The sequence below is a fragment of the Oratosquilla oratoria genome, chromosome 10, assembly GCF_046742065.1.
Source record: "Oratosquilla oratoria isolate Oo_2021 chromosome 10, ASM4674206v1, whole genome shotgun sequence".
In the NCBI taxonomy this organism is placed as follows: domain Eukaryota; kingdom Metazoa; phylum Arthropoda; class Malacostraca; order Stomatopoda; family Squillidae; genus Oratosquilla; species Oratosquilla oratoria.
This window is the reverse complement of record NC_134786.1, coordinates 40,142,739-40,167,911: the sequence shown is the minus strand read 5'-3', so window position 1 is coordinate 40,167,911 and position 25,173 is coordinate 40,142,739. Positions and strand designations below refer to the sequence as shown.

The 25,173-nt window shown below is 42.4% G+C and overlaps 1 protein-coding gene across 1 annotated transcript in view; it reads left to right on the top strand.

The window, feature by feature from the left end:
* The window catches only part of LOC143029184 (katanin p80 WD40 repeat-containing subunit B1-like), a 571,733-nt gene that overhangs the window by 64,868 nt on the left and 481,692 nt on the right, over positions 1–25,173 (top strand). The window lies entirely within an intron of this gene.

Here is a 25,173-nt window from a genome sequence, read left to right as displayed (position 1 = left end):
AAAGTTTAGATGTGTTTGAGATGAAATATCTGAGAAGTTTGGTAGGAGTTGCAAAGTTGGATATTGAGAAACGAGGTGACAAGGAGAGCGGGGGTGGAAAAGCAGATGGCAAATAGGGCTGATGAAAGATGGGACATTTTGGACAACATGGAAAGAATGAGTGAAGAAAGTTAGTAAAAAAGGTGTGGAAGGCAAAGGTGGGGGGAGTGAATTTGAGGGGACGACCGAGGATGAGATGGATGGATGGTGTAAAAGAGGCGTTGAACAAGAGGGGAATGACTGTTGAACAAGAAAGGGAGAGGGCAGGAGATAAAGGTAGGTGGAGAATACAAGTGTATAAATGATACAGTGATACAAGGGCCTTGGGATATGGGGTAGAGAGTGGTTATGTATGAATGATATTTTAACACAGCTTGAAGGGATTTCTCCCCGTCTTCTCTTTTTCTGCATAAAGGGACGGAGAAGGTCGGGGTCGCCGATTAAGTGAAGCGGCCATGCTGTGGGTGTACTGTGTCTTGCTGCATTGCTTCTGACCCAGGGCAGTCGGCGGGATACAGGGATGACCCGTCATCCATGAGGAGCTAAGATGAAAGGGAGGAAAGTATGGTGGATTGGAGTGGAATGGGTGTGAATGGGTACTTGCCTTTTGACTTTGGTATCTCCCTTGTAAGGGGGGAAAAGCCCTTGGTACATAGATAATTTGTCATTATATGTTATTTTTGGATGTTTAAAAACGCAACTTGCAGTCCTAGTACATAGGGCAAAGGTGACGCTTCCTACGTTATGATAATTAGGGACAAGGGAGGACAATGTAATTTTGTTTTAATTAAGTAAAACTAATTAAATACAAATAGTTGGCAACCAATACGAAGCATTTGTTCACTTCGCTCTGGACAAGCAAAAGTCGCACCAAAATTGTAATTTGCATTGCAGGAGTGTTCGTTAATTAAACGTTGGAAGTGCCTTAGGATCTTGATGTATGTGCATGTGTTTGTGTGTGTAAATATATATATATATATAATATATATATATGTATATATATATATATATATATATATATATATATATCTGTATATTCCTCCACGCTTTGTTCTCTTCCGTTCTACTTTTTTCCGTTTTTTCTCAATTGTATTTAAATGCAAATAGTTAATGTTACAATTTACTGTAGGTAAGTTGAAGTAAAAAGATTCTTGTTAAGTTCAATAAACTTTCACATATATATATATATATATATATATATATATATATATATAATTGTGTATGTGCGCGCGTGCGTGTGTGTGTGTTATAGACAACAATCTCTTCAAATCTCAGTGTTTTTTCCGCCCAGATGTCATGTCCGTAGCAGATGCATTCTTTTTTAGGGTTGACATGCGATGGGCCTCCTCCCTTTCCTCCTCCCACTCCTTTTTCTCCTCTTCCTCCTCCTCTTTCTTCTCTTCTTCCCCCTCCACTTTCTTCTCTTCTTCCTCCTTCTCCTTCCTCCTTTTTGCCTTCCTCGTCCCCATCCTCTTCTTCCCCCTTCATCCTCTTCTTCCTCCTCCTGCTCTTCATCCTCGCCCTCCTCTTCTCAAGAACGTATGCGTTCTCTTCCTCCTCCTACTACAGCCTCTTCACCATCACCACTTCTTTCTCCTCCTTCTCCTCCTCTTCTTCCTCCTCTTCATCCTCCTCTTCTTCCTCCTCTTTCTCCTCTTCCATCCTTCTCCTCCTCGTACACCTCCTCCCCTTACTACCCCTTCACCACCACCCCTTACTCCTTCAACGTCTTCTCCACCTCCTCCTCCTCCTCCTCCTCCTCCTCCTCCTCCTCCTCGTCTACCTCGTCCCATACTCATCCACTTCCTCCTCATTTTCCATCTCTTTGCCAGGCTGCCATTTTCATTCTCATTCGCTAAACTGTTGTCTGCTCCTGCCTCGGCCCAGGACCCTCTGTCTTCATTGTGGACCCTTTCTGCTTTCCAAATTGGGCACCTCTCTCTCTCTCTCTCTCTCTCTCTTTCTCTGTCTCTCCCTTCTTCTCTCTATCTCTCTCCCTCTCTCCCTCTCTCCCTCCCCCGTTTTTATTTCCTACATTATTTCCACCTCTTAACCTTCTCCAAGAGTTCAACTTCTTAAACGGCCTTCCCGCCCTTCACCCACTTCCTTTCCTCCCCTTCCTTCCACCTCCCTCTTTCTTATTTTTCACTTCCCCTTCCCTTCACCTCTCTTCCCCTTCCTTTCTTTTCCCTTGACTTCCTTTCCCTTCTCCTTCTCTTCCCTTGTTATTCCTTGCCTTCCCCTCTCAGGCCTTGTCTGCTTTAAACCTCTTACAATTGATCTTTCCTTCATTTACCTTCCCTTCCCTTCCCTTTATCTCCCTTTTCCTTCCGTCTCCCAATCTTTACCCTTCTCTACCCATGTCTTTCTGTTCTCTTTGTCATCTACCCCAAATATTTATCAATTGTTCTTCCCTTGACTCTGCTCCCATCACTTCCCCTCCCTCCCTCCCTCACTTTTCCTCCTTTCGCATCTCATTCCATTTCCCCCCACTTTCATTCCTTTTGTTTCTCTCCGCTTCCCATCCCGTTATTTCTAGTTCATTCCATCTCAATCCATTTACTCACTCTTCCCACTAAATTCCATGTCATTTCCATTCGTTTCTTTTCTTTGTTTTACCATTATTTTCCCTTCCCCTCCTTTTCAGTCCCATCCCACCCCACCCCATGTCCTCCTTTTCCTCATGCATCCCATCCCATCCCATTTCCTCATTTTCACTCAACATCTATCCATCCCATCCCATCCTAGAAGAAACTTGACTCTCATCTGGTGACTCACGGTTTTCCCCCGCTGATCCCAGCCACCCCCCCCCGATCCTCTCCCCCTCCAGTAGAACCCGAGTTTACCCCTTTCCATTTTCTTTTTATTCCCTCCATCCTCTCCTCTCTCCTCTCCTCTCCCCTCCTTCTCTCCCTTTCTGTCTCCTTCCCCTTCCCATCCTGCTCCTTACTTATACACACTCCTTTCGCTTCCTCTCCCGACCCTCCCCCTCTCACTATCTCTCCCTCCCTTCCTCTTTCCTTCTCTCTCTCTCTTTCTCTCTCTCTCTCTCTCTCTCTCTCTCTCTCTCTCTCTCTCTCCCCCTTCTTCTTTCCTTCTCTCTCTCTCCCCCTTCTTCTTTCCTTCTCTCTCTCTCTCTCTCTCTCTCTCTCTCTCTCTCTCTCTCTCTCTCTCCCTTCTCTCTCTCTCCCCTTCTCTCTCTCTCTCCCTTCTTCTGTCTCTCTCCCTTCTTCTCTGTCTCTCTCCCTTCTTCTTCTCTCTCTTTCTTTCTCTCTCTCTCTCCCTTCTTTCCTTTTCTCTCTCTCTCTCTCTCTAAGGATTACAAAGGAGGAGCATGCCGAGAGACCTTTTGGCCCATAACTAGGTCGGACGCGAAAAAGATATAAATAAATAATGATAATAAACAGATGAATAATAATTTTATATGAATAATAAGCAAATGAGTAATGAAAGATTAACATATGCTCTTTAGTATCCTTCCCTCCCCTTTCCTTTACCTTCCCTTCCCTTCCCTTTCCTTTCCTACCACCCTCCTAAGAACAGTGGATACGCTCAGTAATGAATTATGCGAGTCCTGCGTGGGTACCAATCTAATTGAGACAAACCTAAACACCCTTCAGACCATACAAAACAGAACCCTAAAAACAATTACAGGCTGCGCAATTACAGCATACACAGCCTCCACAAACACAGCACACCCGCTACACTACATAGCAGAACACTCTCACACACCAAGAAACATAAAATAACATCCAAATACCTATATCACAGACAAATACTCTTCTTTTCCTCCACAACCACCAAATACCAGCCTCCGGAAACGTATTCATAATCATATCATTAACTGCTTCATTAACACACTTAAAGACAACACATTGCTGCATGCCAGACCCCCTGACATCCATCCCTCTGAATCCTCTCTCCCACAAAAGGACAGAGTCCACTTGGCCAGACTGCGGTGCGGTCACCACCCAGCTCTTCCAAGCTACCAGAAGAGGCTGGATGACCGCATTGTGGAGATCTGCCCAGGATATAACACTTCTCCTCATACTATTCAACACATACACTCTATAAAGGATTTGTGGGAAAACCTGGTTCCGGCCATGGTATTCCTTGGGGAGACGGAACTGCTCGGATGGACAGTCTAGGGAACGGCAGCAACAACTCCACAAATGAATAGGAATTTTAGGACTTGGTCGATCGGGAAACAAATTGCCGTATTACAGGGTACTTTATATATATATATATATATATATATATATAAAACCAGCGCTTCTATCTCTGGGGACGCTATCACATCATAGAGGTGGTACAAGGAGAGATTTGTTTCATCTAATTATATATGTATATATATATTTATATAATATATATATATAACCAGCGCTTCTGTCTTTGGGGACGCTATCACACCATAGAGGTGGTACAAGGAGAGATTTGTTTTAATTCATTTAATTATATATATATATATATATATATATATATATATATATAATTAAGTGTCATATTTTCTCGCATGGAATGCCACGTGGCTCTGGTCCGTAGGGACATCAGTAAAATTTCCTAAAGTATTGACTGCATAAAGCTTACAACCCATACCCCGGGGTGGGGGATATAGAGAGGGGAGGATTGTAGTCGTATTTCCACCCTCTTATCCAGAATTGCCTCCTACCCCCCCTCCCCTTCGTTCCCCTCCTTCATGTAACTGAAGTATTCCTTACCATTTCCACGGTTCATTCTCCCCTTTCCTCCTTTCTCTTTCTTCTTTCCCCTTTCTCCATTCCCCTTTTCCCCTCTCCCTCTCCTCTCTCCCTTTTCCTCTATCCTCTTTTCATCTTTCCCCTTTCTTCTTTACCCTTTTTACCTCTCCCTCTCCCCGCTTCCCTTTCCCCTCTCCCCTTTCCCCTCTCCCCTCTCCCTATACCCCATTCCCCTTTTCCCTTTCACTCTTCCCTCTCCCCTTCCCCTCCCCATTCCTCTACCTCTTTTCCCCTTTCCACCCATCCCCTCTTTCTTCTCCCATCTATTCCCTCCCATCTCCATTCTCTCTTCTCTCCTGTCTCCCCTTGCCCCTCTTCTCCTCCTCAGTCTTCTCTTTCTTGTCTCCTCTCCTTTCTCCTGTGCCCCCGTCTCCTCTTCCTTGCCCCCTCCTCCTCCCCCTTCTTCCAAGTCCCTCTCCTCTCTTATCACACTTCGGTCTCCCTCTCATTTCCCCTTAGTCATGGCTCTCTCTATCTCTCTCTCTCTTGTAAACCTTTCCTTATCCCTCTTCATCCGGATTTTGTCTCATCTCTCTCTCCTCCCTATTCCTTTTCCTCCTCCTCCTTCCATTCTTCTCTTCTCCTCCTCCTTCCCATCCTCTTCTCTTTCTCCTCTTCTCCTCCTCTTCCCCTCCTCCGCTTCTCCAACTCCTCTTTTTCTACCCCCCCCTTTTTTTTTTTTTTTTTTTCTTGGTTTGTGTGAGTACTCTACTTGCCAGAGCCCTTCCGCACGGCCATTCGGTTTGAGTTCTATAGTGGTCAGCGTCAGACAATTTTATCCACTCTCGTGTGCGGTGGGCAGGGTACGGGGTGGGGGGAGGTTGAGTGTGTATGTGTGTGTGTGTGTGTGTGAGAGAGAGATAGAGAGAGAGAGTGTGTGTGTGTGTGTGTGATGGTGTGTGTGCATAATTCACCACGGTCTTAGACCACGTGTTGGACTCGTGGTTGACAGCTATTATCCTTTTTTAGGTGAGAATTCGGGTCATATATGGTCTGATCTACGGGTAATGAAGTGTGTGTGTGTGTGTTCAGTCTGCCACTAATATACGTACATATGAATTAGATAAAAATATCACGCCTGGCCTGTCGCTCTGGGTCATGCCATTTCGCTTTACTTGACTTCATAATGATTCATTTGATAATGTCATATTGATTTTGGCATTATTCATGTGACGTGCCATAATGTTTCGCCTGTAATCGGGAATTTCATTTATGTATTTCTTTATTGATTTGTTTATGCATTTGTTTATTTGCACACTTTTACCACCTCATGCTGCAAGCCCGAATATTAAAGTGATAATGATAGAAATAATACAATTAATAATAGGAAAAATATAGCTTCGAATTTCATTAACTGGTTCCATCTCGTAGCCCCATAGCAGCCGGCAACGGTCCCAGGCATTTTTGATAAGGATATGAGCTCACCACAAGGATTAGTGAAGTAGCTAATAGCTTTATCTATTTATTTTATTTGTATTAGTTTATTTTCTTTATTTCTATTTATTTTTTATTTCAGTATTATTATGTATTTATTTATTTGTTTTTTAAGACACGGGCTTCACTTGGTGTTATAGTCTCATCGGGTCAGGTGTCATCGCGTAGTGTGGTCTCAAGAGTCATATTCTAAAACAAAACTACGAGACCCAAGCCCCCAAAAAGCCCTGCCAAGCAACTATCCGCACGCCCTCACGGTATAAGGTTGATAATGTGTGTAGTTTAGGGTTATGGAAAAAAATTGTTTTAAGAATACGAGATCGAAACACGAGATCGTAACTCTAGAAGCCTTCGACTTCGACTGGATTGTCGGGATGGGTGGGGTCAAGGTGTTGTCACACTTGTCGTTGGCTGGGTTGGACAGAACCAGTGGCTCTATCCACTGGGGGTGGGGATATATCAGTGGATTCGTGGAGGTGGTCAAGGAGAGTCGAGGAGAGATGTTATTATTACATGTGTGTGTGTATGTTTGTGTATGTGTATATATATATATATATATATATATATATATATATATTACGGGTGTGCCGATTACTCGGCATCGGCAATAATCGTCACTTTTTTATCGGCATCGTTTTTTTTTTTTATGCCAATTCAGTAATTCACCTATCATTCATTGTTCAGGTGGTTGTAGAGGATCATGCAGCATATTATGTGCTATATGAGATACCAACACCAAATAATCATTGCTTTATTTTCACATAGCGTCACAACCATAGGGAATGAGGTGGCTAGGAATATGCTGTGGTAATAGTAAACCTGCACTGCCGTCTAATGCCATAACACACTTTTCAAAAATATCACGCAGAGGTGATATATATTTTTTTTTTTTTTTCAGCAGAGTTTTTACATCATAAACTAGGGACGCCGATTAAATGAAGTGGCCTTGCTGTGGATGTGCTGTGTCTTGCTACCTTGCTTCTGACCTAGGGCAATGGGCGAGATCCTGAAATGACCCAGGAGGAACCAAGAAAAGAGGGAGGGAAGAGTGGTGAATGGGAATGGAGTATGTGGGGATGAAATGGTTGGGAGTTGATTTATGCCTTCGTCTTTGGCTACCTCCCTTGTAAGGGGGGAAAAGCCGTTGGTATACAGTATGTATGTACTTTACACACACACATACACACACACACACACACACACACACACACACACACGCACATATTAGTGATGTGCCAGAACCAAAATTTTTACCGATACCGATATTTTTTTTTTAGCATTTTACCGATACCGATACCGATACAGGAATTTAATGGGTTACCGATACCGATACCGATACCGATATTTTGCGCATTGCTCACAATGCCTTGTACTTTATTGTGCACTTTTTCATAAAGCTCTGGGATAGTTGTGTTAGAGATGTATTTCCTGCTTGGGATCTTATAGTTTGGTTTTAAGTGATTAAGGAGCCTAGCAAATCCCAGATCTTCTACAATAGATATAGGTTGACAATCTATTGTGATCATTTCAGCAATATATTTGTGTACCTCTTTTGCTGGAGCACTGTTGATGTCCCAAATCTTTTTGTACTGGAGAGTAGCTTCAAGAGTTGGCTGTTGAGATACCTGTTTTGCACTTGAACAGCCTGTTTGACTTTGACTAGAAGTTGAAGTTTAAATTTTTAGCTTTTTGGTAGGTGGAACATTTAAGAATGAGGCAAGTGTTGGGTTTGATTCAGCTGCTTTTTTCTGCTCCAATTCGGCATTTCCAAACTCATCAGGATGTTTATGTTGAAGATGCTTTCTAATATTTGTTGTTGTTTGGGTTTGCCTGTTTATTCCTCCTCTGCTTAATATTGTATTACAGAAATTACAGGATACTTTTGAAGAATCATCTTTGCATACTGTCACTAGATTCCATATAACACTTTGCTTTGACTTAGGCATTATTGCTAATTCTGGCAATTCTAATTGTAATTTAATAAATTTATCACAATATTGACTATCTGAAAAATGCAAGTTCAAATATTAAATATAAATAAATAATTACAATAAATAAATATTAAGAATGAGATCGAAAAGGGTAATAGGATAATAGCCATCAGCTAGCTCTCTTCTCTTCTTACATAAGACGCAAATGATTCCACAACCACATGGCGTGAAAGACACCCTTTACTTTATATATTTATATAATTATTTATTTGTTTCATGAATGAAAGTAATTTAACTTAAATTTTCTCTCAAGGTATCGGTATCGGTATCGGTATTTATTTTTCAATACCGATACCGATATACCGATACCTTCTATTTTACCGATACCGATATATACCGATACCGATAGCTTGAAAATAAACCGATATTTACCGGTACCGATACCGATACCGAAGCTTCGGTACATCACTAGCACATATATATATATATATATATATTATATATATATATATATATATATATATATATATATATATATATATAAAATTAAGCGAGAGTAATATGGGAGTAAATCGTCCGGGCGTCCATGGACTCTGTCGATTTTACCCACTTACAGGTGCGAAAAATCGGCGGACGGATTTACTCCCACTTACTCCGCAGCAACATATAGCCAAACGAATCGTTTATAAAGATTTTTTATGTATTTTGGCAAGTAAATATATAACAATATATCTTTATGCTTTCTGACAATGACAACTATGACTCATGTTTAGATATTTTGCTGTCAAGTTCACAGTCACATGAGTCAGATTTGGACAAAGTGAAACTTCAAAAAATATCTATATCTTCATCTGACACAGCTTTTGAAAAGAAAAAATATTTTTGGCCATTTCCCGCATTCCATGGGTCAAAGATAATAGGGACTGAGTTAGGTTTAGGTTTTACTATTAAGTTAAGATTAAGAAAGTGATTAATAAATGTTACACTCTGCACATGTGTTTTATCAAAACATACTAATATGAAATGGTTCAAGTTACTTGAAGTTAGTAGTTACATCAAAATCTATGAAATAGGTAATTTTTAACCTCTTTTTCAACCGATAGAAAATAATAAAATCATACATTGATAATCATAAAGTGGTCAATCAATAAGCACTTCATTAAGTTCATTCAATCATTAGCATCCAACAGCTCAACAACTGGCGTGTATAAATCTACATAGATTATAAAGCAAATAAATATCATAGTTTAATTATTTTATACTAATATACCGTAATTATATAAAGTGGAATCGGCATCGGCATCGACAACTAAGAGTGAATAGGAATCGGCATCGGCAACTAAGAGTGAATAGGAATCGGCACTGGCAAAAAAAAAAATGGAATCGGTACATCCCTAATATATATATATATATATATATATATATATATATATATATATATATAGATATATATATATATATATATATATATATATAAAATGCACAATTTTTTTCGTGTAATACTCATGCGTGGCCGTATGGGTTTCGAGATTAATGATAGCATGGGTTGCGTCGCAGCTCTTCATATATTCGGTTTTTCCTGTACTAAGAACATGGGAAGAGAAATATATATTATCAATAAATAATGAGTTCCAGAGGGTTCAGTTGTAGCGCGCTCGTCTCACTGGAGACCAGGACACCTACGTGCACACACACACACACACACACACACACACACACACACACACACACACACACACACAAATGCTGGTAGTAAGGCTTCATACGTACGTATGTTACTGCCCAATCTGGCACGTCTGATTCCTTGTTCAGACAACACACACTTGTGTCCCACTTCCCACAAACATGAGGGAGTGGGTATGCGTTGTGTGTATATATATTGACGGTAGTGAGTTTGTAGATGATATAGATTTTGTGTTATAAAATAGGCCAGTTTTTGTTGCATTCCCCACGGTAGTGTTACGCATGAATATTGCATTGCAGGTTTTAATGTAGGAATCTTTATTATTCCATTTGTCTGTAAAAGCGTAATGCAGTTTGATTCATTTTTTTATTGATAAACTGATGAACAATGCTGTGCATACACACACATGCACATCTTTTTCACTTTGATTTGGCCAAATTTCCATTTTGCCAAATTTGTAAAAAAAAATTCACCCGTCTCGTTAGCATTGTCAGGAAGAAAATGTTAAAGTATACCACGGACCAAGAGGAAGTTCATAGGGCATAGGAAATATAATTGGTCTCCACATGGTGTAGAGGGACTTCTTGTGGGTCTCGAAGAGCCCAACGACGGCGAGGACATCGTCGTCGACGCCGGCAGGAGGAGGTAGACCGGCGCGCCGGGGAAGAATCCACTGGGACCAGCGGAACGCGACCAGATACCGGTGGTATCAAGTAACCTAAAGGAGGTGAGGTTGTGGGTGAGGTATAGGTGGGGAATGTGGGAGATCGTAGCCTCTTCCGTTTGTCACAACGTTGCAGGTTCTATCATCCACCCCCCACCCTCCCATTCCCAACCCCACGCCCGTGGTTGGGCCGGGGGGAGAGAGGGGAATCGAGATGGTCTGGTGTTTAGCGCGTTCGGCTCACTCAGTAGAGTTCGTGAATAGGCACTAGTTCCCAGTCTGAGGTCCGCCAAAAAAAAAAAAAAAAAAAAAAAAAAAAAAAAAATATATATATATATATATATATATACATATATGACAGAATGTTTTATTATAAAGTGTCAGGGTGAACCCCCAGGTGGCTGGGAAATAGCCTTGGTCATCCATTGCAGGACCACTGGGCTATCCTGTGGGAGACGAAGCAGCCTTAGCACCTCTTTATGGAAACAGCGAAGGGCTTCTCTCTTCTAGTCCAGTTAACCCCTTCCATACCGGATGGTACTGATCTTGTATTCAGGATGTCGCCATGTGATTTTATTAATCTCTTTGACACCAATCGTCAAAGAAGAATTCTGATTGATCTCAGTTTAGATATTTCTGTTTCTTTCCATATTTCCCTCGTCTCTCCACGAATGCTTCCCCCCACCCTCCCTCTCCTTCTCTCTTTCTCGTTTTGTTGTTAACCTCTGAGCTGAATGGAATAGTCTTGAAGACATTAATTTCGCCAACGCCTTCATTGACACCAAAGGATGAGAGAGAGAGAGAGAGAGAGAGGTGGGGTTGGGGAGAAGCGAGGGAAAAAGAGAACATGGAAAGCTGGGAAAAAAGAGAAGAGGAAGAAGCAGAGGACATAAAATGAGGGAGAAAGATGGAGGAAGAGGAGAAACAGGAAAATATAGGAGAGGGAGAGACTTGTGATAGAGAGAGTGAGTGAAGAGGGAGGAATGAAAGCAGGAGGAGGGAGTGTAAGTAGGAAGAATGTGTGTGTGTGTGAGAGAGAGAGAGAATTCCCACCCCCCTTTATGCAACTGAGCTCCCCGCTGTCCCTTTTTCCAGCCATTTCCATTTAGATTCTATCTGCAGTATGCAACGGCGGGCCTCTCTTTGTAAATATGCCTAGTGGTGGACCTAGTAATTGCACACGTCCCCATCCCATCCCCCGTCCTCTTCCCCACCCCCACCCCCAACTCCACCCTCGTTACATGCACGTCACGTTCGTTGCATTAGTGTGACGTGCCTGGACGGAAATTTGCCGTGTTTGGTTTACTTTGGTTTGCAGGAAGTTTAGCTATCCCCCTTATGTGGGGGAGGGGATTTCCTTTCATCTCGGGGTGTCATTTACAGCTAATTTACAGACTCTATTCCTCTCCCTCTCTCTCTCTCTCTCTCTCTCTCTCTCTCTCTCTCTCTCTCTCTCTCTCTCTCTCTCTCTCTCTCTCTCTCTCTCTCTCTCTCCTCTTGATAATGGTGTTTTTTAATGCTAATGTTGTTGGTATGTGTGTATTATATAGTATTTCTCTATCTCTCATTTATTCACCATGTAGACCGGTTTCATAGCCCGACCGGAATGTAGGAGGAAGGGGCAACTCATCGCCACCTGATACAAGAAAGCTACACTGCTCTTTGCCTTTCACATACCTGAGATCTTCCTCTCTCTCTCTCTCTCTCTCTCTCTCTCTCTCTCTCTCTCTCTCTCTCTCTGCGGGGGGTATAATGACATTGAGACGCCATTTTTTTTTCTCAGGTTCCTGTTATGAATAATAAAAAAAAAACAAGTTCAGTCCAGACATGGTAGTGGATCCCACTGAATTGTTGTATCTTTGTTTAAGACGTTTCCTGAGTATTTTCAGTCATTTCTCGGTAATTATATATGTTACCATTTCTCTGTTTTTTAACAAACTTGACATTGCTAACTTTTTTCTCAATATTTCATATTTTCTATTAAACTTTTCCTCTCCGAGGGGGTAAGAGTAAAACAAATATATATCAATAGAATCCACAAATAAAGGAAATATTAAAAACTCGTTTCCTACAACTTTTCGCCTGTGTTTTAGGCACCCCCAGGTATATCATGTTCCGTTCAGCCTCGGATTACGGTTTAGTTCTTGATTTTGTTTCTCTTCTTGTGTTACAACTGGTTCCTGGTCTCTCGCTGGAACTTATTCGGAACTTTTGCCGCAGTTTGAAGTCAAGGTTTTCCGCAGTGGGTTTTGTCTCTCTTGTGCAGTATTTGTTGAGTGGTTGTTTTAACATTGGTTTGGGTTTGAACTGTTTCTCTCGGTCACTCGACAGAGGCTTTTTTTTTTTTTTTTTTTTTCTCCGGTGAAATGGAGGACGGTATTGAGGACTGTTGCCGGGTACTGTGGGGAGGTGGGCACTCGGACAAACTAATTGCGAAGTGAATCTCTCTCACTCTCTCTCTCCTCCCTCTCTCCCCATGTACATCTGTGATATAAGAAATCTTCCCCCATTCAGTTAACGTTATGAAAAAAACGCATATGGAACGTTTTTATGGCGACATTTATCGCCTTGACAGTTGTCGTTGCAGACAGTTTTGCTAGAGGTGTGCCGATTTTTTTCCCGATGCCAATGCCGATTCCTATTTACCATTAATTGCCGATGCCGATTCCTATTCACTCTTAGTTGCCGATGCCGATTCCACTTTATATAATTACGGTATATCAGTTTTAATATAAAGTAATTGAACTGTGATTTTTACTTGCTTTATAATCTATGTAGATTTATATACGCCAGATTGGGCTATTTTTGACTTTTTTATTATGTATATACTTTTTATTATGTACTTGTTTCCATAAAAGAGTACTGTTTACAAATATTTTTAAACCAGCATCACTAAGCATAATTAATAAATGGTTTTATTCTATAAGTCAGAACATAATCACCAAAACAATGCATAAAAGAAACAATACTTTTTATTATGTTTTTGATGAACAACTTATTAGACAAAATAAACCTTAATATAAACTTTAAAAACGCTAAAAAAATACATGTGATACAATATATAAAGATGCCAGATTTTTTAATTTAGCGATTTTTCAGCCTCTAAAGTCTACTTACAATAAAATTATTTTTTGAATAACGGACAACTATTACGCCAAAATGCATAGGGATGTACTGTTATATATTTACTTGTCAAAATACATAAAAAAAATCTTTGTAAACGATTCGTTTGGCGATAAGTTGCTGCGGAGTAAGTGGGAGTAAATGTGTCCGCCGATTTTTCGCACCTATAAGCGGGTCAAATCGAGAGTCCACGGACGCCCGGAGGATTTACTCCCATATTACTCTCGCTTAATTTCTGTTGTAGAAACTTTGCTGTTTATATATATATATATATATTATTTTCAGTTCAATTATATATATGATACAAAAATGAAATTAAAAATTAATATAATTTGCTCTAACATTTACTCCGACTTTCCGACTTGTGCTGTTATTTTAAAGATTCACAAAAAAAAAGTGTCGATTCTTGCTCGATACCGATTAATCGGGATACCCCTATATATTGCACAGAATATTTTATTATTGACGACGTGCCTAAATAAAGGGGTTTTGCACCTGGGGCATTAGTAGCAACATTGGCCCTGTATACTAGGATACCCAGGTTATGTGGTTATGAACGTAACCGTTGAATTTTTATGGTTGATAGTGTAGATATTGTGCGTGAGTGTAGGCCTTCCTATTTGCCAGGCTGCCTGCCGACCGATCTGCCTTGCTTTTCACCTACCTGCCTGTCTTTCCAACTGCCTGCCTGCCAACCTATGTGCCTACCTGCTTACCTGCCTGCCTTCCTACTCTCCAGCCTAGACAGTTCCTTACGCCCGCGTACCAACTGTACTGGAAATATATATTATGAGTAATATGTGTGTGTATATATATATATATATATATATATATATATATATATATATATATATATATATATATATATATGCAAAAAAACGCTGGTAGATAAGAAGCTTAGTCCTAGCGTTTTCGTCTATTTAAGAAAACGTTCGGACTAAGCTTCTTATTTACCATTGTTTTTTTCCTGCATACTATTTTCACGTGTGCCTTGTGAATTACTGCCATATATACTGTGTATATATATGTGTATATATATATATATATATATATATATAATACATATGTGTGTGTGTGTGTGTGTGTGCGCGCGCTAATAAGAACACGGGTACGTGAGTTCACTTATGCAAAGTAAACCACTTAAAAAAAACTAACGAAGGAGAGCGCCTTCGTATATTACATCCAGTACAAAAAGTGCACTGGATGTAATATACGAAAGCGCTCTGCTTCGTTGGTTTCTTTTTTCCAAGTGGTCTACTTTGAATATATATATATATATATATATATATATATATATATATATATATATATATATATATATATATGTACATATACGCATAAAAGCCTTCTAGTTGTTAAAGAAGACGAAGGAGACGTCTTTGTGGACACTCAAGGAGAGAACAAGAGTCCGGCAAAGCTCTGGGCTATTTATTTGTTTATATATCTACTTCATTTTTATCTATTGTGTTTAATTCTTTTATTTAGTTATTATTTCTGGTATTTATTGCATATGGTTTGTGTGCACTTATTTAATTATTCGTGCATTTATTATGTCAAGGGCACGCGGGTGAACTAGGGGCAATGGCATGCTTTAGTTCTTGTCAGGTTCTTTCTCCCTCCGTTTCCCCGACCCCCCCCCCCATCTCTCACCCTCCCTCTCCCTCAGTTTCTCTCTCACTCTCTCCTAATGGAGGCGTTAGTGTGTCGAAGGTGTTAATATCTGACACAGACACCTCCCTTCTGAAGAGGCGTGCCCTCCCACCCTCCTCCTTCCACTCCCCCTTCCTCTCACCCTCTCCCAGGCGAAAACTGATGGACGGGTGGATAAAGATCTTCCCCTTTGTCAGGAACTCCGGAGGGCGGTCTTCGTCTTCAAGGAGGAGGATTTGCGGTAATGAGCGGGAGGGGAGGATTACTTCGGGGAGGGAAGTAAATAAACGGTAGAAATGGGGAAGAGGAGGCAAGGGATGGGGAAAGGGGTATGGAGGGAGGAGAAGGAGAGGTGTAAGGAGGATGTTGAGGAGGTGATGGAGTGGTGTGGGGAGGAGGAGGAGGGAAGGGATGGGGGAAGGAAGAGGTGTTGGGGAGGATAGGGGAAGGAGGGGAGCTAGTGGGCTGAAATGTTGAACAAGTAACATCGGGTAAAAGATAAGGTAGTAAATAAAGAGTAAGAAATATGGTAATAAGTAAAGAAGGAAACGGAGAGAATTTATATAAAGTATTTAGAGAATTTGAATAATGTTAGGGAGAGATATCCGAAAAATAGAGGAAATGAGATAATAACTTGACATAAAAATCCAAGGGCAAACGGGGAAGTGTTTCAAAAGCAATAATCAGCGCTTCTATCCTCTGGGACAATAGTGCACAAAATATATAAATATATGTGTATATATATATATATATATATATATATATTTGTTTATATATATATATATATATATATATATATATATATATATATATATATAAACTCTGGTCCGCAGGGATGTCACTAAAGTCTCAGTGATATTAAATGCATAAAATATGTAGACAATACTTAATATACAAATGAGAAAAAGGGGAATGTAGATGTAAAAATGCGTAAACACACACACACACACACACACACGTGTGTATATATATATATATATATATTATATATATATATATATATATATATATATATATATATATATATATATTCTGCATCACACGTGTAGACGATAGGTTGGCAACAACCAAGCGAGTGAGAGAGAGAGAGCGGGGGTGGGGGTAGCAGGAGGCACTGAATGACGTAAGAAGTTTATGAAGTGGGATTGCAAGGTGGAGGAGGGTGGTCGGAAAGGAAGGGAGGGATTCTTCATATCTAGGAGGAGGTGAAAGAGGAGGAAAAAAAAAAGGGAGAAATGGATGAGAGGAGGAGGAAAAAGAAAAGAAATAGGATTAGGGAGGAAGAAGAGGTGGAGGAGAAGAGGAAGAAGAGAAGGAAGGTAAGAAGAATTGTGGTAAGAAGAGGCAGAAATGTAGGGGAGTGAAGAAGAGGAGGAAGAGGGTAGTAAGAAGAAAAATAGATAGGAGGATGAAAAAAGGAGGAGAAGGAAGACGTGGAAAAGTAATGAAAATAGAGGAAAAAGAGAAATGAAAAAGAAGCTGAAAGCAGTGAGAAATAAGATGTGGAGTATACTGTAGGGCGAAACGGAGGTGGAGGGGGGAAAGGAGGATGAGGAGTGAGAAGAGGTAGGAGAAGAGGAGTAAATGAGTGGAAGTACAAGAACGTGAAGAGAGGTGAAGGGAGAGAGGGAAATATGGAGGGAGGAGGGAGGGAGCATGGTTAGACGCGGTACTTTGAAACGCCAGAATAGCCCCGGAAGGCGGACTTTTACTGCCGCCAAACGATTTTATTAAATCGAAGTTGCAGTGTCGGGGAGTGGCTCCCCCCCCCCTCGCATGGCGAAAAGATTCAATTAAGGTATGGGTCGCTTAAAGGGGAGAGCTTTTAAGGGTGGAATAGGGCGTTCTGGAGGAAAAAGGTCGGGGCGAAGGGGGGAGAGGGGGGGGAGTGCGAGGTTGGTACGGGTGCCATCCCATCCCGTAGCATCGATCCACCACAGTGCCGAGGCGGGCGGCTCCCTCCCTCCCTCCCTCCCTGTCTCTCCCTCCCTTCCTCCCTCCCTGTCTCTCCCTCCTTCCCTCCCTCTCTGTCTCTCTCTCCATCCATTCATCCATCCGTCCGTCCGTCAGTCCGTCCGTGCACCCCACCTTCCCACCTTCCCTTCCTTCTCCTTCCCACCTCCTCCCCTCCATTCTTCTCTTCCGTCAGTTTTCTGTCATCCTTCGCCCTTCTTCGCCTCCCCTTTCCTCTCTCTTCTTCCACTCCTTCTGAGAAGTTTGCTCAATGTCTTGTGTGGTGTCCCTCCTCCTCTTGAGTCTTGTCTCTTGTTGCGCAGGTCTTTTCCTCCGGGTCTGTCTTTGGTCTCTCGCGTGTGTTTGTCCCCAATCACCTTTGCAAAGTGTACTGCTTGCTTCGCTTCGCTTTGTTTTGTTCAGTCATGCTTGCAATGGCAAAATCAACCTTGCATTTCTCTCCTCGCTCGCTTGCTCGTCCGTCCCCACCCCCGTGTTGTCACTAAATTACTGTTTTTACACAAACCCATCCATCCGAAAGCCTAAACCAAACTACTACTTTCTGACAGACAGAGGATTTAAAGGATTTTAAGTAGAAATCCCATTTAAAAAAAATCTACAGTAACATACATGAGTGCAAGACTAACAGGACAACAACAGTTTCGGGAAGAGGAGAAGCGTTGGGGGAATCACTTAACGAAGCACCCCACCCCCCACCCCGCGTTCACACGAGTCTGAGGGCGCGGGGGCCAACGCGCCTGCCTTGTTTGTGTTGCCCCAAGAGGATTTCCAGCCTTAATATAGTCTTATTGACACCACTACGGGCCAGAGTCACGCAATATTCATATGATTTCAGAATAAGCTCCACGCGATAAAGAATGTTTATAATTTTTTAAGTGTCTCTCCGGTCTGCTTCTGCACTTCGTTTTAATCCCACCTTAAATCCTTAAATCTCTCCTATACCACCTCAAAGAACTCCGTCTCTTCATCCACGAGGAGCAAAGATGAGAGGGAGGAAAGGGTGGTGGATGGGAGTGGAATGGGTGGGAGTTGCTGTGTGCGTTTGACAAGGCTACCTCCCTTAATAAGGGGGAAAAAAGCTCTTGATATATAAATAGAGAAGATGACTCCAACTATTGGGCGCAACGGTGCTCCCAAGGATAGAAGAGTTGGTTATTGCCGACGGTGCACTACATCCTTTAAGAAAGGACCGGGGTCTTGTCGAGATCGAGATCGTTGAGACTTCCGTCGTTTGTCACGAGTTCGATTCCCAACAGGTGAAGAAAGTCTTCAGTATTTGGTTAGATCAGAAATCTGCAAACTACGTTATATGATAACAAAGTTAAAATTAAGTTAGATTTAACCATCTGGCTCCTCCAGAGGGTTACCATACAGTCAGGCAGGTGGAAATCATGGCCTCTGGTGCAATGTGGGAGGAGGAAGAGGGGAAGGGTGAGAGGCTGGTCTTTCAGTCATGATTTTTTTTCTCCTTCAGTACCCTCAAGTCCTTTGGGCCAATGAGGAGGTTTTCGGTGGAGTTCGGGAGTCGAGGATTGCAGTGCTTGTTAGGACCACCATCCACGGTACGATCTGGTCATGAGGCCGCCGAACAGTTCTGGTCGGATCCGACCAGATTGTATCGTGTATGTCCGCCGGACAAACAAAAATCAATTCATACACGAACCAATCTGTTCGGATCCAACCAGATCTGTCCTCAAGACTCAAGATCAGATCGTACTGTGGATGGGGCCTCTTAGATGGGATGGGTGGTGAATGATGTGAGGCAGTGGGTCTCACTGTTAGTACTGTCATGAGACCACCTTCTCCACTAACACAACAATCACCACCGCCTTTAACACCATTACCACCATTTACAACTCAAATATCACCACCACCATCTACAACACCGTCACCACCACCACCTACAATAGCATCACCACCATCTACACCGCTACCTGCAATATCACCACCACCACCACCTTTTCCTCTATCATCACTATCACCATCACCGCTTCAAAAACCAATATCACCACAGATACTGTCCTTTGGTCGTTAACTCCTTCAAGACGGTGACACACGGTGATGGAGAGTCAGCCTCCACCCCCTCCCCCTTAAACCGCCTGTCCTCAGCTAGAACAGAATATATTAAGGATGTCTCTCTGTGTTGAGAGGGATGATCCAGGCGAGTTTCCATTGTCTGGAGATGTGCCGCAGGCTCAGTGCCACCTGGCACTGAGCTCTGAGTGCCATTATTAAGGAAACGCAGAGCGGAAGAGACGCAAAGCCACCAACGGGGGTGGGAGACTGGAGAGGAGGAGGATACGGGATGGGAGTGGAGAAGGTAAGAGGAGTGAGAAGAGGATGGGAAGGAGTTGTGAAACTGTATTGATGGAAAAAATATAAGAGAACTGGGAACCTTTCTGAGAAAGTCGAAAGAGAAAAAGGAGGGGAGAATTGAGAGAAAGAGAAGAGAGGAGAGATAAAACTTGTGGCGTTGCTAAAGAGAACCACTCGATGGAACAACGAGTTAAGTCCCCTCTCTTTCTCTCTCTCTCTCTCTCTCTCTCTCTCTCTCTCTCTCTCTCTCTCTCTCTCTCTCTCTCTCTCTCACACACACACACACACACACACACACACACACACACACACACACACACTCATCCTCTCTCTCTCTCTCTCTCTCTCTCTCTCTCTCTCTCTCTCTCACACACACACACACTCACACTCACACACACACACACACACTCTCTTTTTTTCTCATCCTCTCTTTCTCTCTCTCACTCTCTCTCTGTTGATTAATTGTGCAAAATGGAGAGGAGTGGAAGGGAAGAATGAATAGAGCTTTGGTAAATGAATCAACGGCTCTTATGTATTGAAAGTCTGAGCGAAATGTAAAGAAATCCTTCATTGTCGGTGACGAAAACAATCTTAGGAAATGTCAGGGAAGGACACACACACACACACACACACACACACACACACACACACACACACACACACACACACACACACACACACACACACACACACACACACACACACACACACACACACACACACTACACGCACAAACACACACACACACACACACTACACGCACAAACACACACACACACACACACATGCACGCACGCACGCACACGGGAAAGATATCCGATGGGTGGAATGAATTAAGGATGGACTTAGGAGGAAAGAGGACACCTAATTGGTGGCTGGGCCACTGAGATTGAGAGACTTAAAGCTGCACTCTTGTGGGAGTGAGAGAGAGAGAGAGGGGAGGGGTACGTTGCAGAAACTCGTGCTATTTTCTGCGCCAGCATTACCACATTTCAGACCTTCCGGACCTTCCTTTTCTTCAATCCCTCCCTCCCTTTCTTCCCTCATTCCTTCTCTTCTTTTAGTCCTTCCTTTTCTTTCTTCGGTGTTTCCTATGGTTCTACCTTACTTCCTTTTTCTCTTCCTATCCTTCCTTTAGTATTTTCTTCCTTCCTTCCCCTGTTTCCATTTCTTCCCTTCCTTCCCTTCCTTCCGTCGCTATTTCCTTCCTTCCCTTCCTTCTGTCCTTCTTTCCTTCCTTCCTTCCTTCCTTCCTTCCTTCCTACCTTCCTTCCTTTCCTTCCCTTCATTTCCACCTATTCTTTGATCTTTCGGTCCTTCTATTCCTTCCGGTCCTGTACGGGCCATGGCCACGCTCTCGCTGACAGACGGAGGCGAGGACAATATCTCTCTCTCTCTCTCTCTCTCTCTCTCTCTCTCTCTCTCTCTCTCTCTCTCAGTTCTGGAATTTACTGAGATTTAGGGTATTGATCGAATGCCACATCCCATGTGGAGATTATTATAATTAGGAATTTATTTATTCATTTATTTGTTTATTTTCATCAGCTGATGCCGTGGAAAATATATTCCTGAATCTTTGAGGTTGATAATGGAATGGGAAAATACAGATAAAAGACTTTGAAGCTTTTCTTGTGTGTTACAAAGGCGTTGAACAACATTTTAATGAACATGTTGGAAAGAGTGAATGTTCAGTGAGTATGAGCCGTTGTAGTGGGGGCGGGCGGGAGGTGAACGGTAGGTACACCGGAACAACATTATGCCAAATGTATGATGTCACTAAGCTGGTCGTGTTCGTGGAGTTCCCACGTGGAGGCAACCAAGATGTGCATTAAAAAAATCACCACCTTTCCCTGTTAGTGTTATAAAAGACGCACGCGCACTCTCTCTCTCTCACTCTCTCTCTCTCTCTCTCTCTCTCTCTCTCACACACACACACACACACACACCACACACAACATAGTCGTACACGATCTCTGGGTGTAAATACCGTTGCCGGGTGCCCTGAGGCCGTGAGATTCCGGTAACTCGAGTAACTCACCAGTGAGTCGGTAATTTGAGTAACTGGTATCTCCAGCTTAGCATCAAGTAATTCGAGTTGATAATTATGTGATCTTGTGTAGGCAAAAACTTTCATTCACGTCATAAGTGGGTCACGGGACGCTGAATAAAATCGTCCGGCAGCAGGGAGAGGAAGAGGGAAAATGCCAATCGTTAAGGAAGGATTAGATGATCTCGTGTTTTCAGTACAGTGAAGCGTCGTGCCGCCTATTGGTTTTATTTAGCTGGGGACCTCGGTCGGCCGATCGGAATCCTAGTGCTGTCTTTCCTCCAAGTGAATGGAGGTATTCTATGGCGGCACCAGTGAAAGTCGAGGTAGAATATGGTACTGTGTTGAGGACCTTCTTTCCCGGGTTACCGGATACTGCAATTAACCCGGGAATTGGCTCTCTCGAGCCGCTCGCCGGAGTCGGTTACTCTCTCCCCCAGGCTTCTCCTCCCAGTCCCATTTCCAGCCCCCCTCCCACAGCCCCCTCCTGCTCTCAACCCTTTTGTAGATACATTTCCCAGTCCCATTCCAGGTCCTTTCCAACCCTTTTCCACCTCTCACTTCCACCTCTTCCCCCAACCCACTACCAGCCCGCTTCCAGTCCACGTCCAACCTCTTTCCCAGACCCCTCCTCCCTCTCCTCTTCTCCCTCCCCTCTCCTCCCAGCCCCAACCCTTCTCCCAGCCCTTTTCTCAGCCTTTCTTCCAGCCCCTCTCCTAGCCCTTCTCCTACCCCCTCCTAGCCCCTTTCCCAACCTCTCTCCCAGCCCCTCTCCCAAGCTTAGCCGTTGGGGGTCAGCAGGGAAGAGTGCCAGGCAGCTGCTGGCCGGCCCTTGGCTGGTTTCTCTGCAGAGTAAAACTTGCTTCTCGAGAACTTCGAGTGGAATTCGGCTTCTGGCGTTTAATTAGTGCCCTCGAAGTAAGCTGCGAAGTGTTGAGCGGACGTTCCCGGCCAAAATTGTGCGTTCCTCCCCATTGTTTATTTGTTTAATTGTTTATTTATTTATTTAATTTATTTATTTATTATTTTTAAAGGTCTGTACGCATGCGTGTTTTGCACTGTGACCGACCGCTGAAGTTCTTTCTTCTTCTTCTTCTTTGGACGTTTGTTCGTTTGTGTGTGTGTGTGTGTGTGTGTGTGTTTCTTGGTCGTTGTGTGAACAAATCCTGCAGGCATTCCAACCATATTCCACATTGTATTTAGGAATCCATAAGCACAAAACGCTTTCTGCCACAGGCGGACCTTCCAAACCCCTCATCTTCGGGGTGACCTTGTCCCGCCCCAAAGTCAACTCGCGACAGCCAAGGACATAATTTTTATGTTCTCTGTCGCTTATATTATGACTTAATATGTCATCTGACATAGTAGCAAGACCCAGGGTATTGGGCGGGATACAGGGATGACCCGTGATCCACGAAGAGTTAAGATGAGAGGGGGGAAAGGGTGGTGGATGGGTTTGGATTGGGTGGAAGTAGGCTACCTCCCTTATAAGGGGGAAAAATGCTCGTGGTATATAGATATAGATAGATATGTCATCTGTTTATGCTTATGCTTATATATGTTTTATATGTTCTGTATGTCCTCTATATGTTATGCACTATATCTGTTCTCTATATCATCTCAATGTTTTCTGCTCTTATGTATGTTCTATTGCTCATATGTTCCGTATCCAGGGTCGCCACCCGACAGGTCTGTACATTTATTTCAAAGTCTATTATTAATTTATGATAGTGTTTCCACAAGATAGAAGCGCTGCTGATCGGCGACAAAGTGCAATATCTTCCCTTCCCCCTCACCTCCCTCTTCCTCCTCCTCTTCCTTCCTTGTGGAGGTGTTTGTTTGTGCATCGTGTCAGGTGTTTGTTTTTCTTTTGTGTAATTGTTGTTGCGAATGACGATGCTGTACAATATTGACATAAAAGTTGGCAAAGCTTTACGTAAAATGTGAAATATCCAAGTGTAGTGAATATATATTTTTATATACATGTTTGTGTACACACACACACACACACACATATATATATATATATATATGTATATATATATATATATATATATATATATATATATATATACCCGGTATATGTTGTGTATGTGTAAGCTGGAGTTGGTAAATGGGATCTGATCTGTTAATCTTGTTACTTACCAGGATATTTTATTTTGCCTTATTTTTTCCCTTTCTCATATTGTATTTCTCTACAGAAGTAGATAGAATTTCTACTTTGGTGGCTCGCACTTACTCCTTAACAACGTGCAATTGGCCCACCCACTGCGTTCTTCCCAATTTTTGGCATTAAAGTCTCCCATCAACATTATTTTGGTGCCATTTTATTTTCTGGCATATTGTTGTGGACTTTTTTATGTTCATATTGTTATCATCATGTATATGCCTTCCGTGTTATTGATTTTTATTGTGTGTGTGTGTGTGTATATATATACACACACTCCAAACACTTCGTTATCGCAAATGAGAGTGACTTTTCACTCTGTCGGAAAAGTGCTTTGAACTAAAAAGCAACTTTTTTTTTTCATCCGGTCCGACTTGATTTGAAAGCTGAGAAGTGGTTATTGTTGTGATGACGAGTAATGAAGTAGCTCGCTTTCTCCTGCTTTAGCGAAGTGTTTCAGCTCGCCGCACTGGCAGAAGCTTTTAGACATTTTGAGGTCTTACGAGGGTTTGGTGAGTTTTGTTGTAAAAGTGAAATTTGACGATCCAGTCATGTTAACCCCCCCCCCCGCCACTTTTTTATTCCTATTCATGAATTTCTTCTACAATCTCTAATGCTTCTGCTTCTTCGTCTTCTTTTCTTCTTCTGCGTCTTCTTCATCGTCTTCGTCTTGTCACGCGCACACACACCTACGCGCATACCTACATACGAACGTATATACATACATACATACACACACACAAAGTATAGGCGTTGACAAAAATATACAATATATATAGACCTCTCTACCCCCCTGTGTGCCTTTGTAAGTGTATTGTTGTGTACCACGATATCGGAAAGTAGATCCTTTCACTTGGCATTGTTTCTTTCTCTTGTTCCCTCGGTTCCGTTGCTTCCACTCGCATTGTCTCCTCCTCCTCATTCTCGTCCTTTCCTTCGCTTCCGTTTTCTGTGGAGAGGCCAGCTTGCCCTCCATCCACCCATATTTCCTTCGCAACAGGATTTCCTTGTATTGCGGTTTCCTTTCCTGGTTCCCCTTCCAGCCACGGCTTTCTTTTTATTTTTTATTCATTTATTATTATCATTGAAAATTAATATCCATATGAACAAGTTGCTTAAACACGGCAAAGAAAACATGGACTTCACTCCCAGTCCATGTTTCCTTTGCCGTGTTTATTATTATCATTGTTACTATGATTCATATACACACGCACACACATACGTACATACGTATAAATGGGGTATAGTTATAATGATGGCATGGTACACAAACGCACGCGCGCATGCACTCACGCATAGAATCTCGTATATCTCCATTTCACATCGTCACCCTAAGCCTCCTTCATCCTCACCCTTATCCAACTCCGACTTCAATTTCTTATCCACT